At 46.1% G+C, this 14719-nt stretch overlaps 1 long non-coding RNA gene, 1 other non-coding gene and 1 pseudogene across 2 annotated transcripts; all 3 read right to left on the reverse strand.

Moving 5' to 3' along the window:
- Nucleotides 1-409: 409 nt before the first annotated feature.
- Nucleotides 410-3793, reverse strand: LOC136791961 (uncharacterized). The gene is made up of 3 exons (XR_010841978.1): nt 3593-3793; nt 2971-3040; nt 410-495 (listed from the first exon to the last, which is right to left on the reverse strand). It is a non-coding gene; the product is annotated as an uncharacterized lncRNA (long non-coding RNA).
- A 229-nt stretch (nt 3794-4022) lies between these two features.
- LOC131763090 (U8 small nucleolar RNA) lies at nt 4023-4153 on the reverse strand. Its single transcript, XR_009337491.1, has one exon. It is a non-coding gene; the product is annotated as a U8 small nucleolar RNA (small nucleolar RNA).
- Nucleotides 4154-6962: 2809 nt separating this feature from the next.
- LOC131762930 (PAX3- and PAX7-binding protein 1 pseudogene) lies at nt 6963-9501 on the reverse strand (annotated as a pseudogene).
- Between the last annotated feature and the right edge of the window lie 5218 nt (nt 9502-14719).

The raw sequence follows: 14719 nt of genomic DNA on the forward strand, positions 1-14719 counted from the left end.
TAAACGTGTGCAATATGTGAATCGTGATTCGTGACTATTGACCACCGGTTCGTGTATCTCCAACCCCTTGATTCTTACCTGCCCTTACTGCTGGGCCCTGCAACAAACAGTTATTTCGGATGGAGAAAATAGCATGTACCAAGAGCTCTAAAGTAGGATACAGAGAAAACAAATGGGGGAAATTTAGGCCTGTCCTCTGAGGTCACCCAGAATAACTTTTGCCCACGCTAAATCTTCAATTACAAGCTGTAAATCATTTTTGCATGTTATTAAGCCCAATGATTTTTCAGTCTGATGTGACATATTTCAGGCCTTTCCATCAAATGTCAAGAAATGAAATGTCAGATTCGGAGTTACTTTGCCTACTGGATAGCAGTGAAAGGGCATCGTTTGCAAAGCTTACCAGCCTGGAAAGAGCTTTGGCCGGGGAGTCGGGCTGTCAATTCTAATCCCAGCGCTGGCCAAGGCCACAAACACATAGCAGCTGGACCATTACTGTGAACGAGAAGACTGGAAAAGATGATCTTAATGGTTTCCACTAGTTTCGATGATTGTGTATTATTGTGATTCTAACAAGGTGTATACCTCCTGAAGTTTGTCACACTCTGTTGCCCCAAGAAAGCTCAACAAACGAAACTGCTTGAACACATCTGTAACCACGTGAGCACAGCTCAGAAGAGGGTTTCCACAACCCTGATGGGGTGCAGGGGATGCTGGCTTTGGTCTTGTGAGGTCCTGGCAGGCGTGCTGAACTCAGCCTTGGTGACAGATCTTCTGAGAGAGGAGAACCTTCCCCATTTGCTCGTAAGAACGCTCTGGGTCAACCTAGTAGACATCTGGCCTCACATGCTGTTGTTCGTAGAGACCACTGGACTTTGTTTAAGGCTTGGAGTTTTTAAACCAAGCACTAACACGACTTGTCAGCCAAATGAATTTGGACAAGTCACTGAACCTCTCTGAGCCTGTAACTCCATCTATGAAATAAGATATAATAGTATCTACTTTGCAGGATTGTTATGTGTATTCAGTGAAGTCCTGAATATGAAAACCTCTAACAAAACTTATTTCACAGAGTAGACCCTTACGAAGTTTAATGCACAGGTGGGTGGGTGGATGGACAGAAGGAAAGTATTCTATCTAAAAGCAACGACTTGGGAGGCAATCAAGATGGCAGAGTAGTAGGACCTGAAGCTCACCTCCTCCCACAGAAAAAAAACCAACTACTTACTAGGGAGATAGGGAATGTTTTAGGATATTGTAAGAGGTTATGGCTTAAACCGAAACATTGCCTGAATCTCTTTGCATTATATCCTTTGCTATCTTAGAGGGAATGGCTTCTCTAAATTCTGTATCTGCTGCCTAAAGTATTATTATTGTTTTCTTATCATTTGTCTTAAGGCTAATGATTTCAAGCTATCCAATAGGCTCCATTCTTCTGCTAAGTTTTGCATTTCAAAACGTTCCTGTTCAGCCTTCCATTTACTTCATGACTTTACAAACTTTGATCACCCTGAATTTTCCACCTTCTTTTTCTAGCGTGAAGCTCTTTATTCTTTTTAGGTTATCCTCATAAGACAGCCTCCTTATCCCTTTGATCATGTGAAGCTTTCTTCTTTGAATCGTCTCCAGCACTGTTATGTCATTATTCTTAAGAAGGCTTGACTCTCAGTTTAACCACATAGAGGATGGGAAGGGGAGAAAACAGAGGAGATCAAATAAGTTATGAAACTGATGTTCTGAAAATAAGAATATGTGGTAATTGCCAACCGAGTGATAGATGCTTTGATGTGTACCCCCCCACCTCGAAATTCTAATAGAAAGTGAGAATTGGGGGCTCCCTTGGGGAGCATGTGGTCTAGTCTCTTACACACTTGCTCAGACGTAAGAATCATCTGAACCACTTGTTCACTGTACAAATTCCAAGGCTCTGTGGGGACCAGTGCCGTCCAAGATGGCGGCCAGCAGCCACAGGTGATGAGTGAGCACTTGAAAGGTGGCAAATCCGAAATGAGTTGTGTTGTAAGTATAAAATACACACTAGATTTTGCAGCCTTCGTACAAAGAAAGAATATAAAATATCTCATTACTATTTTCTATTGACTACATCTTGAAATGATAGAATTTTGAATTTATGGGATTAAATAAAAGATACGGACCTCCCTGGTGGCGCAGTGGTTGAGAATCTGCCTGCCAATGCAGGGGACACGGGTTCAAGCCCTGGTCTGGGAACATCCCAAGTGCCATAGAGGAACTAAGCCCGTGTGCCGCAACTACTGAGCCTGTGCTCTAAAGCCGGCAAGCCACAACTACTGAAGCCCGCGCGCCTATAGATCCCGTGCTGCGCAACAAGAGAAGCCACCGCAACGAGAAGCCCGCGCACCTCAACGAAGAGTAAGCCCCCTCTCGCCTCAACTAGAGAAAGCCAGTGCGCAGCAACGAAGACCCAACGCAGCCATAAATAAATAAATAAATTTATATATTTTTAAAAGATATTAGAATTGATTTCACTTATTTCTTTATACTTTTTTTTTTAATGTGGCTGTGAGAGCATTAGAAATGACATGAGTTGGCTCATATTACATTCTACTGGACAAGGCTGGTCCAGACATACCGAATCAGAGTCCCTGTGGGAGGGGCTTATGCTTATCAAGTATTCCTGGTGACGCTCAGGACCAGGAAAACCGGGGAAGCACAAATAGCTCAATGAACACGTTTGACAGATGAGGAAACTCACATTCAGAGAGTTTTCTCAGCTTGTCCAAAGTCACGCTGAAATCCATATTGTAAGGGCCGGGGAGTCAAGCTATGACCTCATCAGAAAGTAAGCTGCTTAAGTGCAGAAATTTGGACTGTTTTGTTCACTGACGCATCCCCAGTGCTGAGAGCAGTATCTGGCATAGAGCTACTTATCAATATATGTTGGATGAATGAGGCCACTTAGACACAATGTTCATGAAGTTAAATGCATACTTTCAATCCCCTGAGGGCCTGGTCTGCTTTGTTCTCTTCTTGAGGCTGCAGATAATAAGAGGACTGTTATCTACAAGGGAAAGGAAAACACATTATAGGTCATCTAGAAACTGTCCTTGAAAATCACAACACAAACCACATTAGCATCTCCTAGAGAGCGTCTCCTTTGCATGCAAATTTGACGTTCGACTCATGCAGTCAAATAGTGTCCTAAGAGTAATTCGTACCACTAAGAGACATAGTCGCTACAGGTTTCCCCCCCCCCCCCAGCTCCACCTGTTGGAAACACTACCTCCTCTACCAAAAATAAAGAAGGAATATTTTTTTCCTAAACCACCTAAGCTGAAAGCACCCAGAGGACCTACTCGCACGCAACTCCCTCTGGGGCTTCTGGTTTCTATTTTTAATCATGCAGTGTGCAGAAAGAAAAACAGCTCTCAAAGAAATTGCTTTGCAGAGAAACTGTAAACGTCCTCTGGCTTCTACATGTGAATGTGGGAGAAAAGTGGACTTTGCAGAAATCAGGAATGACATGGGAAGAACGGCATTTGAATCACCCAGCAAAAACAACAACCAAAACCTAATTACTCTCCTCATCCTTTGTGTCCTATAAATTACTCACCAGGCAGCTGCAAGTAGGGAGCCCAATTCCATACCGAGTGATGGAGCAAATCTTCCCTGTGGGCAAACATTCGGTAAGGTGGGAGGGTGACTCATAGACCGTTCTACCCATTGTTAGAACGCGTGCCCGCCTGCCTCTTCAAGGGCTGACATAATCCGTCGTCACGCTGCTGCAGGAAAATCTAATTGCCGCCTTGGTCCTCCAGCGCCTCTTGAATTGCCATCGGCTTTAATTACATAACACTTGGAGGGAGAAACACAGAAAAGACAAAGCCTGTGTTGGTCTTTCAGTAAAAATGGAAATTGATCAGAGTTCAGTCACATGCTTGGTGGTCTGGGGACCATGTGTGGTATCACCCGACCACCCGGAAACTTGCTTCTGTGCCTATTGCCAGGGCCCACCCCAAACCCCCTAATTATTGAGTGCAACCCCCAGGAAGATGTACATTTCGCGAGGCCTGATTACGCACAGCCGTTAATCACGAATCGTGCGAGCTCCAATCATCACGTTCTATTCTGTCCTCCGAACGGAGGAACAGGTAAGGATTATCCTACCTGACGAGGGGAAGATGTACATTTTAATCAGCTCTCCTAGTGATGACCTCTGCCTGCAAATGTTTGAAAATACCAGTCTAGAGTCACATCTGCCACACGGAACTTTGTGAAAGTCAAACTCAACTATATGGATGAATAAACACGTGTCGCATTCCAGTGCGTGGGACTCCTTCCTCAGGCCCCAGACTCTGCTTCTGGATCCCAGCCTGTAGCAGCCACCATCCGGAGGGGCCATTGGTGTGATAGCAGCACCCAGCAGACAGCCTCACCAAAGACTCCTCTTTCCCAGATTTCCTGATCTGGACCCAAGCTCCGAAACCCTCGCAGGGCATTCTGCTACTGACTCCAGTCGGAATCAGATGGAGCCAGTCATGCAATTTGGACCGTATGCCCTACCCACCTGGTAGACCCTGATGCCCAGCCCAACACCCTAGTCTACCATGGGGAAGCATCTGCTTCTTTGGGGACCTCTGTGCCTTGTGTCCCATTCCTAGACGTGCTGGGGCTCACTATCCACGAGGAATCCCAGAGGTAGAAACCTTTCAGGGGAGGGTTTATCTTAGATGTGCGTTTGGGCTCAGTTCAGAAGGTTGGATGCGATCACGGTAGGGAGAGAAGGAGGCAGTCAGGGTGGAGCCTGTGAAAAGGAGCCGGCAGAGCTGAGGGGTATTTACTGCAGTGTCACCAGGCAAGGAGACACCACAGAGGAAAGGACAGTCCGCTGTTGTTGTTTCTTCATACCAGTTCATCCCCAACCCACGAGCTCCTATTTCTGACCCTTCCAGGATTGGATGTAGGGGGAGGAGCTACAGAAGCAAAGGCGATTTTACATTCACAAGGCAGGTGCACTGGAGGATTTGGCATTGGTACCTCTGGCTTGTGTGAACAACGAAGAAACACCTCTGTGTGTGTGTATCTGTGTGTGTGTCTGTGTATATCTGTGTGTATGTGTCTGTGTCTTTGTGTGCTTCTGTGTGTGTCTTTGTGTATCTGTGTGTGTCTGTATCTGTGTGTATGTGTCTGTGTGTGTGTCTTTGTGTGCGTCTGTGTGTGTCTTTGTGTATCTGTGTGTGTCTGTATATCTGTGTGGATGTGTCTGTGTGTGTGTCTGTGTGTGTGTCTGTGTGTGTCTCTGTATATCTGTGTGTGTGTCTGTGTATGTATAACTGTGTGTGTGTGTATCTGTGTCTGTGTATGTATATCTGTGTGTGTGTGTCTGTGTCTGTATATCTGTGTGTGTATGTGTGTGTCTGTGTGTGTCTCTGTATATCTGTGTGTGTGTCTGTGTGTGTCGGCCTGTGTTTTGCTCCTTCCTCAAGATTCTTCCTCTGGGAGGTCCACCTGCACTCTGTGTTCAGCTGCGCGACACCTCTCCTCCAGTTGGCCCCTTGCAGTTCTCCGCCTGCCCCTGAGCTTCTGTAGCCTCCCTTCTCCCTCCTAGTGGTCCCCTTGGCATGCATCAGTTTTAAGACAATGCGGAATGTTCGGGAAATGTGTAGCTTTGCCTCCCACCAGGGAGCTCCAGCCACATCCTCCTGCCTTTAAGCATCTGAGGGATATCAGACACTGGGCTGTATGTTCTGCACACTCCACGGAAACTTCTGGAGCCTCCTTCTGGTTTTCTTGACTGACACACCTTGCCCCTCATCCCCACAGGGGTGGTGAGGTGGCAAAGTGGAGGGAAATGCCGAGTGCTCTGAAGACCCTCCCCCCAAAGGGGTTTTCTGCCTCATCCTCTCCAGCCTCATCTTTTGAGAGGGCTGGAGGTTGAAGATTAACTAACATGGACTAACCAGCTTCAGCTCATTCCCCAAGCAATTCCTACATAAGTCAACTATAGCTCCTCTCTTGAAAATGCTGTGATGCTTTCCGTGCTCCCAGGCTTTGGGGCCTCAGCCAAAACTGACAAGCATCTCATTTTAATATCTTGTTTCTCATGTACAATTATAATCCACGGTGGTATTTATTCTAATGGAAACATGCATATATTGCAACAGAATGATAAGGTAATCTAATAGCAAACCAAGGAGGGAGTGTCTAACCTAGTCTGGGACAAGGAAGAGGATCTTTGCAAAGGAAGTGATATGTGAGCTGCATCTGAAGGTCGAAGAGGAGATATTCAGTTCTGATGGAGACGGAGCTATTCTAGGTTTGACACAGCCAAGCGCTTCTCTTCCTGTGACAGCTTGTGCTCGTTAGACAATCTCAAAAGCGGTTTCCAGAGCCTGACACCCAGTGGCTGTCAAACCATTTGTAGGGACAGGACAGGGAGATGGGAATAATAAAGATGGATTTGAACAGATAAGTTAGAGAGAAGCTACACCTCTACCGCGCATACGCTTCCCTGACCTGGAAGAAGGGAGGGCGTTAAGACAATGAAAATATTCACATCGCTCTGTGTGCGTGTGTGTGTATGTATCCCAGTACACACACACACACACACACACACACACACCACACACACACAAATAGGCCATGGGTTTAGAGTCCATGTTTTGGCCCCTCTATCCAAATCTATTTCAGAAGGTATAGGTAATACTAGAAAAAGGAGAAAAACATGAATACAAGGCCAGGAACTCCCATATAATTGTAAATAATTGTAAATGGAAAGTAACCTTTAAAAATTGTATTAAAAATTAAACTTTTAATTTTAGAAAAAAAATCTGATTCCCTTAACAATAGCAGCATGAAATTGGGAAAGTCACTGAACTTCTCTGTCCCTCAGTTTCCTCATCAGTTAAATGAGAAATACTGATGAGGCCCACGTGCTCCTGGTGCCACTGATCTCTGCGGAAAGAGCTGCCTCAGGGCACCATTCACGTGCAACAGATGGAAATGGCTTCCCCCGTAGGTGTGCAGCGGGTGAAGAGGCAGGACCGCGTGACGTAGCCCTGTCCCGCAGACACGCCAGGGAATGTCCGCGGCGCTGTGCGCACCGTGGGCCATCTGCCAGCCTCTGTCCCGCGGTCAGAGTGTTGGGGCTGGAGACGCCCAGAACCCTGCTTGCTTTCGGAGAAGTCTCCTCCCTGTCCCCAGTATGCACAGCCTCACCAGCCCAATTTGCAAAACGCTCCCACGTGCACTTCATCGTATACACATCCATCGCTGAGTCGCACATCACCCTTCATTAACTGGAAACCCACCCCACTTAGCTTTGCACATCTCTGGACACTCACGCTCCCCTATAGCCCACATCCTCCCACCGTGCCTTCTAGAACACAAGGTCATCAGCAAGCTCTTCTCTGTTTCAACCTCTTCTTGGGACAATCTCTTCACCTTCTCCTCTGGCTGGAACCGGCTGACTGTGGAGGACTGAGCCTCCCCTTCAGCCTGTTCTTTCGAACCCCTTGCACAGGTGGTCTGGGACGTGAAGTAGCTGCTTCCAGTTCCTCATTGTGGTTTCTAGACCGTCATCCCTCTTCACTCATGAAATGCATCTGGTTCTTTGAAGCTCTTGCCATTAGGCACAGCCTGGTTAGCTCCCTGTCATCATGACAGCCATCTGTGGATCACTAGATCGGCCCCTCTTTTCTTAAAGATCACTGTTTTGATCTGTTTGCCTGTATCTAAGCACAGTTACCGCCCACCCCCACCCCGTCTCACTTGTGTCCTGAATTCAATCCCCTTTCATCTGCTCAAAGATATCACTGTGGCAATTTTCCATCCTCTCTCACAACATAAATGTCCCTTTCTGTGGATTATTTCCCTTGATCGTACAAAGATGCTCTCATCTTTAAAAACAATAATAAGAGAACCTCCCTTGAACTCAGATGAGTCTCTTGCCTCTCCATGTGTCCAATTCGCCTTTTATCACGACTCGGCAAAAGAGAGCCTACGGTCCCTGAATCCACATCCTTTCCCATCATTACCTGGGGAAACTATACCAGTTAGACTGCTATCTCCACAATAAAAACCAAAATCACCTTCATCAAGGTCAATTCCATGTCATCATGTCATCCAATAGTCTTCACCGGGATCGTTTTTCTCAACTAGGTATGCTACCCATCAATGCCTTTCTTTTTCAAGAAATGAAATGTTGCCTTTACTTGGCCTCAAGGAAGTTCCACACTGTTTGAAGAAACCATGGAAAGAGAAGCACAGGCATCCACTGGTCTGGGTCTCTGTAGTTTGGGACCAATTTTAGGATTAAAATAGGCACAGTATCTCTCGGGGCCTCTTCTACCTTCTACATCCAATGACTATTTCCTACACACAGGGACGCACTGTCCTGACCTCCGTGTGGTGGATGCCGAGATGGAGACTGTGACCTTGCCTTCCAGGGCTCACAGTGCAGAAGGCAGACATTCTCATTGGTCTAAGAAAATAACTCTTATTTTATCCTTTTCCCCCTCTGCCCAAACTGACTTCTGCTGACTCCCCTCTGACTCCCCAGTGAGTCTATTGCCAATATCTTAAATCATATTTCTTCTGTTCACTCTCAGGCATATCCCAGTGACAACGAGGAACAAAAATTGCTGATTAACTTCATTCATTCTTAGGACAAAATGATCGGGAGTCCCCTTTAAACTCCTGTGTTTTTTGAATTGAATAATGCTCCTTATATTAAAATGAGAATTAATATTGAACAGCTTAGGAAACTTTGTAAAGTACAAAATGTATGCATGGAGAATGGTATTAAAGCAAATGATAGGCTTTTCAGGCTGATAGGTCTGTTTTCCTTCAAAGACTTCACTTCTTTCATGTTGCGGACTCTTACAACAGACAGCATGACCCAAAGTGTGGACACTTGCAAGAGGCTTTACTATCTGTGTTATGTTTTCCCTTGAATTTCTTTTTTCCACACGAGAACACCCAGCACTTTCTGAAAATTGTATCTGCCAAGTATACAAGGTATCAAAAGAAGTTTTCTAAAAAGCTGAGGAATTGTCCTTTCTCCTTTCAGAGTCAGGAACCACTGTTTGGAGAAACAGTTGATGGCACTGGGGACTGTTTGTGACGCTGTGATTTCCATATTCTGAATTCTGAGAAACCATGGAAATGTATCTATTCAGTAAACATCTATCAGTGGCTCCTGATGACTTTTATTTGAGAAAATACCATACGCTGAAGAAAATTCCCTAATAGCTTGACTAAAGTCCAAAACTATCTTTGAAAATACCAATAAGGTCCCCAATTTTTGTTTTCTAAGACTTTTTTTTAATATAAGGGCACGAATACATCATCATCTAAAGTTCTTCTCATTCCCAGTAGCTCCTACGTATTTTGTATTTGGTTCTGTCTTTCAAAATATAATCCCTAGCCCGGATTTGTGTATATTTAAGGAGGGTGAATTACCTGGGCTTGAATTCGTACCAGGTAAGGTGACTCACCTGTTTCTTCTCTAGTCTTCATCATCTCTGTAAACAGAAGCTCAAACCCAGGACCTGGGACTCACTTTTTTCTTCTCACCGTCACTCACCTTCATACCCATCACCAGGTCTTGTCATTTCCGTATCTACATCTGTGGATCTGAATTCTCACTATCATCCCGTATCTGGGGTAGCCATAACCTTTCACCTGAACTGAAACCACAGGCTCCTAATTGGTATCCATTTCTGATCCATTCTAATCCATTCTACACATAGCTGACAAAGTCTTATTGGTATATCACTTCCTGTTCAAAGCCTACAGTGGTTTCCGTTCACAAGCAGGGTATCCGACAGAATCCTTATCAAGGTCCAAACGACCCTGCATGATCTGTCCTCACTCTCCCCTTCATTTGATTCACTATTCTCTAGTGATACTAATATTCTTTCGGGCCCAGCCAAGATCTCTTCTGAGTCAGGACCCTTGCACGGGCTACTGTCTCAGCCAGATGTTAAGACAGAGCAGCCTCTGCGAATTCTAACTTTAAATTGTGGAGTCAGAGAGTCCCTTCTGAGATCTGAAGAGTGAGTCCCACCCTGCTCACTGGCTCAGAGCGCATCCCTTGAACCTATTAAAGTCACGCTAATGATCTATCTGTTTTTAGTCTGCCTCCCTACTGGATTGTAAGCCCCGTGAGGGCAGGGGTACGTCTGTTTTCTTATGAAGAACATCACCTTTGCTTGGAAACTTCCAAAATAAATAATTGCCCACTTAATAAATATTTGTTAAAGAATAAATTAATGTTATTTTTCCTTCTAAAATCTGTCTTGCCCCAGAATGTGTTACTTTTTCTTTTTGATCTAAATTCAGGGGGTTTTTTAATGCAAAAGACTGTTTCTGAGAAACAGAGCACTCTCTCTCGCTCAATTGCACGTGTTGCTATAACAAAGAAATCTCTGTGTTGAGCTATTACATGTTTTTAGATTTATTCCTCACTCACGTGGAACTCATGTGAGTATTCTCGACCTGCAGGCAGCTTTCCTTCTCTAGAAGGAAACCCAAGCCCCTTCCATGTGGGAAGCAAGCTGTTCAGTTGAAGCTGTGAGGATGTGCTCTTCATCTGCATCAGGACCAGAGGAGGAGGGCGGAGCGGGGGGCACAGGATGCTGTGCGCCTGACCCACACTCGCATCCACCTGATGGAAATCTGTGACCTGGCACACAGAACTGCAGGAGAAACAGGGAAATATGTTTTAGCCCCAAAGGAAGAGAAAATGATTTCATGATCAGTTCAAAGACAATCCCAAGCTTCTCGAAGAATTGTGTTGCAAGAATTCCTCTCTCACTGAAGTTGTTTATCCTTTGGAATGCATTTTATTCTGCCCGCTCCCTCCCCTATACCACACAGGCTGGGTCTTTAAGCCAGTGCACAGGAAACACAAACCCAGGAGAATGACGGCTGAGTTGGCCAAGATCGCCACCCTCTCCCTCCGCGGGACAAGGTCGCTAAGTCACCACAGGCCTCTGTGATCTGAGGCAGGAGCGACAAAAGGAGATGCCCAGGGACTTGAACGTGAACAGACCTGGGATTGGGGCCATGTGGAGGGGAAAGCCTCGCACAAATAGTAGCCTTAACCTCTATTTACACGCACCTTTCAGGAATGGCTAAACCCCCAGGAACCCTACCCCTCCAGCTCTCCCCACTTGTTCCCATTTTCTTCCCTCCCCTTTCAACTTTTAACTGAAATACGATTTGTTTTCCTCTGAAGTGTGGGGGAAATCTTTTATTTAAAATTCAATAGCTGGCGAAAAATTCTCTGACTGCACGCGCCTTTGGGTTTCCCGACAAGGACTCAGTGAAAAAAGAGACAGAGAATTGTTCTGCATTTGTAGATAACTTTTTCGATTTACTGTCTTTTCTGAGATTTTCCACAGTTTGAAACAAAAGTAATGTGCTTCCTCTAGGGCCATCAATTATCAAACGTTGTTCCGTAATGGACCAAAAGTGAGAAAACCTCAGCTAGAAGGAATAAATTAGACAAATAAGAGACTGAAGGCTGCCCCCGCGAGCCAGGGAATAAATAATATAAAGGTAAGGGGCTGAGGAGCCCTGTGAGACCTGAGGGGTTAATCAGGCCCTCGCACCTGCAGGAGACAAATTACCCATGAGTGACACCGGATGGAAGCAGGTGCCTGTTAATGGCAGTGCCGTTTCCTTTCCCGGGGCAAAGAGCTCAGTGGACAGGTTGACAAAAATGAACAGCGCCTGCTCAGGGAAACTCATGACACTTTGATTTGCAGCGCATACATTTAATGCAGAACCACCTGCATCAAGCCATTTCTGTACTTCAAAATGAAGGTGGAAGAAAGCCATTACCTATCTTAGGGCGATTACGTGAAGCCCACTTTTCTCTTTTTTCTTTTTCATTGAAGTATATTTGACCTGTAATACTGAGTAAGTGTAAAGTGTACAACATGTTGATTTGATCCGTGCAAATATCGTAGTTTGGTTGCCATTTCAGTGTTAGCCAACACCTCTATTCAGGCACAGTTATTACTTTGTCACGGTGGGATTAATTAAGAGCTGGTCTCATAGAAAGTTTAACAATTATAGTACAATAATGTTGTCTAGATTCACTAGACTGTGCATTAGATCTCCAGGACTTAACTTATCTACTGGTTGCAAGTGTGTGCCCTTAAACGTCTCCCCTTTTCTTCCCCCCAAGTCCGCCCCCAGCCCCTGGGAGCCTCCATTTCACTCTGTTTTTAGGAGCTTGGCTATTTTTAGAGTCCACCGATAAGTGAGATCGTGCAGTGTTTTCTAATGCCTGGCACTCACTTCTGTTAGTTGCCTCTGCCTTTCCTCTCTACTTTCTGAACTCCTTCTGATTCATCGTTTGCCACTTTCCCCCATTTCTCCCTCTTTAGTTCTTGGTTGCTTCGCCATCCTGCTCTTCTCCCACCGGGTCAGCCCCAGGACCTCCGTGAGCTCAGATGATCCGGTCCAGCTAATTTCCTTCTCATGCCGGGTGGCAGATGCCATACTTCCAGCCTCATTCAGTTCGTGATCAGTCAATCCAAAAATATTTATTGAGTGCTTGTACATGCCAAGCAAAGAGGTAGAATTGGCGGGGGCGGGAGGGCAGGCAGAGAATTTCATTCCCAGGATGTCAGAGAGCTGGCAAAATGAGCGAAACGCTTGGGTTGGTGCAGACTTCGGTGTGATCCGGGAACGATCATTTATTAGTTCTGTGGCTTTATTCAAGGTGTTTATCTCCTCCAATGCTGAGTTTCCTCATCCATAAAAAGGGCATTAGAAAAGTGCCTCGGGCTTCCCTGGTGGCGCAGTGGTTGAGAGTCCGCCTGCCGATGCAGGAGACACGGGTTCGTGCCCCGGTCCGGGAGGATCCCACGTGCCGCGGAGCGGCTGGGTCCGTGAGCCATGGCCGCTGAGCCTGCGCGTCCGGAGCCTGTGCTCCGCAACGGGAGAGGCCACAACAGTGAGAGGCCCGCATACCGCAAAAAAAAGAAAAAAATAAAAATAAAAATAGAAAAGTGCCTCACTGCAAGGTGCTGGTGCAGGTTAAACAAGATAATTTGTAAGGAACATTTATGACGGAGCTAGCTAGCTTCATGGCACCAACCCCTGACACGTACTAAGATCTTATCACCTCCTCAAATTAATGCCGAACTAACAAAATGACAACACTGATCCCCCGACATCTGGAGAACACTTGACGGCTTTTGAACCTTATCTGTCGTTTAAAGGCTGATAATTGCCAGAGGTACAGTGACCGTCTGCTCCGGCAACCCCAGCACCTTCAGCCCTACATCTCCGGCCAGCATCCGGGTGAGAAAGACATGGGCTGTAGTACCAAGCAGCCAGCCAGATGCTTGGAACCCCACCTGCTACTAGGGTGTCTGCTTGATTGAAAGTCACAGGGTCGGGGTGGGTACCAGTGCCCTCAGCATGGGTTTGGAGCTTGCAAATGGCGGCGTGTGTGGGAAGCCTGAGCGCACAGAGGCGGCAGCAGAGCGCTTGGCCGAGTCTCCGCACAGGCTGTGATTTTATCTGGCGTTTATGTCTATTGTGGCCGGTGGAAACTTCCTCCCCTATAGCAGGGGGACTGAGGCCAATGCTCGTGTACCACATAAGGTTATACCTCAATTACGATTTTTATGAGAATCGTGTCTTCGGAGACAAGTCCCTGGGGAGAGACTGCTCTTATTTATTGTTTTGCCTAAAAATGGGAAATTCCCTTCCTGCCGTGAGGCAAGGCAGTCTTCTGACCTCCCTCCAGAAACACACAGATGCTAGCGCACCGTACCTCCCCCAGATCCCTTAATCTGGGCACGATTTGCAAAATGAATGAGTCACAAGGACTCCAGTTGCACGGGGATATTAATCATGATCCTGATTTGCAGGATCGTCCTAACGTTTCAAAAATGTATTCTTCTCAACTCTTATTTCAATCCCAAGGAAATTTGAGAAGCAAGGCCTGATATTATGGTTGCTTCTCTCATTCAGGAGTAAGAGGTGGTCCAAAGTTAGCTCGATTTCCTAGGGTCATTAGAGAAAAGTCTTATGGGAGCATTGGTCTCCTGATTCCTGGTCCCATTCGTTGATCTAAGCCCATCGCATCACATCAGTAATGCTTCCTATTTTGTCCTTCTCTCCATAGTCAGGGAGTAAGTCTCACCCAAGCTTTCGTTGTGACGTTTCTGACTTTCCTGTCCATCCATTGCTACTGTCACTGGTTAAATCTGGTCCTAAACACTCACAGTGACTTCCTCATGTCTTTACTTCTTCCACATCCCTTGGTTCCAACATGTATCCAATATCTATCCATTCCTTATGACCACATTATCCGTCCTAAAAGTAATCTCTGAGACTCTATTATCTACAAAATGAAACCAAACTCTTCACTCGGGCGCGAGAGACCCCTACCTACTTGCCTAAGGTTCCTTCCAAGAAGCATCCTTCTCTCCAGTCAGCTCGAGAGACCCAGTGTTCTCAGAGGGTATGCGTGTCCTCGGACCTGATGCCTTTCCCGGCCCCTCCCAATCCCCTCCATCAAAGACCGGGTGAGCCCTGCTTGCCCTGTAAGCCTTTCTGACCACGCCAGCCAGCTGTGACCTCTCCTTCCTCAAGTTGCCTACCTCTCACCTGCCACAGGGCAAGTTCTGCCGCATGTTCCTTAAGCAGGATTTTGTTTGTTCACCCCCCTACACACAGAACCCTAGGGGACTTGACTGCACTACTTGCT

Source organism: Kogia breviceps, chromosome 9 (assembly GCF_026419965.1).
Source record: "Kogia breviceps isolate mKogBre1 chromosome 9, mKogBre1 haplotype 1, whole genome shotgun sequence".
Lineage (NCBI taxonomy): Eukaryota > Metazoa > Chordata > Mammalia > Artiodactyla > Physeteridae > Kogia > Kogia breviceps.